This window comes from Sinocyclocheilus anshuiensis, unplaced genomic scaffold (genome assembly GCF_001515605.1).
Source record: "Sinocyclocheilus anshuiensis isolate Anshui unplaced genomic scaffold, SAMN03320099.WGS_v1.1 scaffold1507, whole genome shotgun sequence".
In the NCBI taxonomy this organism is placed as follows: Eukaryota; Metazoa; Chordata; class Actinopteri; order Cypriniformes; family Cyprinidae; genus Sinocyclocheilus; species Sinocyclocheilus anshuiensis.
In genome coordinates this window covers 107,598-109,997 of record NW_015557141.1, presented here as the reverse complement: position 1 = coordinate 109,997, position 2,400 = coordinate 107,598, and the positions used below count along the sequence as shown (strand labels likewise).

Genomic DNA, 2,400 nt, shown 5'->3' with positions numbered 1-2,400 from the left:
GAGCTTCGAAGCTTCGGTAGTAATCAACACCGAATATTCGAAGCTTCGGAGGGAGTTGGCTGAACATATTCTTCTCTCTAATAAAGGCAGGAATCTCTGTGTGTCTGTCTGTCTGTTTGCATTTTTATTTTGTCGAGAACCGTTCATCCAATCGACTTCACACGTGGCGGGTGTGTTGCTGCGGACCCAAGGAAGTGCCGTGTCACATTTTGGTGCAATATGGACACGCAACACGTTCAGAATTAATAAACTTTTAATAAACTACAGAACAGCGTGAGCCAGAAGCGGCGCGCCTCGAGAACGGACACTGCACTAGTGATACAAAACACACAGGTCCGTTAAGAGTAGGGCTGTGCAAAAATTGAATGCGATTTTCATGCGCATCTCGTCAGTAAAGGAAACCACGCCTTCTTTCTTTGCATGAACATTTGAGCGGTGTTATGCAAATCTTCCCACATCATGACGTAGACATGTGGGGGCGTGTTTGAACGAGGCGTTTTAGGATCTAACTGGATATTTCATGTAATTTTACAGTAAAAAAAGTATTGTTTTTAAAAGTAATAAGTATAAATTACAGTCAAAAACTGTAAACTGACATTCCCAGAAATCCCTTCATGACACCTTACATTTGAAAATATCTTGTTTAAATAATCGTTTCTTAATCGTTTTTGTTATCAGTTTGGCACATTTGGGTTGGGGTTGACTTTTTATCAGCACTGATATTAAGAATTTTTATGGTTATCATATTGGTGATTTTCAAAACCGATTTGCATATAAAGGAAGTTTTTGTCAGGGCCCTTGTTAAGCCGCGTGTCCACCAAAGCGTTTTCCCCTGCGGTTAGCGTATTTTTTCAATTGTTCTCAATGGGAGCACCACATTTTTTTAAATGCCAGGAGCGTGCTGATCGCTGTGCATTTTTTTCGTGCTGATCGTTCGGGCGTTTTTTCTCAGCGCCGAGAGTTGAAGAATGTTCAACTTCAGGTAAAACACAGCGCTCATCACTGTCACTTTTCAGTCAGCTAACCAATCACAGTGAAGGAGGGGCAGGACTAATACCGACCAACCGTCACGCCCTCCTTGTACTACGGCTGAACAACAATGGAGAAGTTAAATATTGCTTGTCCCTGAGTATTTATGTCTTTACTAGATGGAATTACCAGACTATCATAATATTCTTATGAAAAATAATGCTTGGAGAAACATTTCATTCGCTATGTATCTGTCAGCGGATATTTCGTATCATCGTTTTCAGCAGAGCGCCTGGCATTTTCAGCTGGCTAAAAGCGCTTTGGTGGACACGTGGCCTTATTCTTAATTTTGACATTAATTTACATTTTTACACCAGACACATCGGTTCAAAATATCGGTTAACGGTCTACTTGATCTGTAATTTGTATCGGCATCGGCTGTGAAAAACACATAGCGGTCAACCCCTATATGGGTTTTATGTTACATCTTCTGTTGTTTAATGAATGTTTATTGCATTTTTAAAATGTAAATTACAGTTTTATTCTGTAAATATGTTTCCTTTTTATTGTATTTTTAATTTTTTTTTTACAAAATTATTCTGGCAACCACAGTTGCCAAAATCTTTTGGAAGAAACAGTTAATGTTTCATAAATTTGATTAATTAATTGATTATTAAAGGGGTCATATGATGCGATTTTCAATTTTTCCTTTCTCTTTGGAGTGTTACAAGCTCTTGGTTCATAAAGAAGATCTGTAAAGTTGCAAAGACTAAAGTCTCAAATCCAAAGAGATATTCTTTATAAAAGTTAAGAGTCAGCCACACCTACCTAAAACGGCTTGTTCTAACACGCCCCCACATGTCTACATCACGATGTGGGAAGATTTGCATAACGCCGCCCAAATGTTCACGCAAAGAAAGAAGGCGTAACTTTTATTCTCGCTGTAGTAATGTTTCTGCCGTCATGTCGTGAAGGCGCTGTGTGTTTTGTTGTGAAAGCGAATCTACTTTGTTTGACCTTCCAAAAGAAGACAATATCCGCTTCGTCATGCCTAGAGCTGATCCGTGCTGGTCGCTGAGGAAATACATCAACTTCGCACTGTGGATCGCCGGATCGGCTTTTACCGTGGACGAAGCGGAGTCCAGCCTGGGGTCGTCACATGTGGTTGCCGCAAGCCCGCCGGCTGCTCCTTCGTCGAATCTGCCGGCCGCCCCTCACTCTGGCCGCCGCTCACTCTAGCCGCCGGCCTCTGCTCACTCTAGCCACCGTGTGTGACGCTGTGTGTTTCGTTGTGAAAGCAAAACTACTTTGTTTGGCCTTCCAAAAGAGGACACGACAAATTAAGTTGGTTAAGTTGTATTTACAACTTTATTTTCCAGAACAGTTCAACTAGGGTTGTGACGGTGAGGAAATTTTCCCACCGGTTAATCG

At 41.3% G+C, this 2,400-nt stretch overlaps 1 protein-coding gene across 1 annotated transcript in view; it reads left to right on the top strand.

Annotated features, from left to right (window-relative positions):
- Nucleotides 1-2,400, top strand: part of oxsr1b (oxidative stress responsive kinase 1b) — a 73,168-nt gene that overhangs the window by 6,969 nt on the left and 63,799 nt on the right. The window lies entirely within an intron of this gene.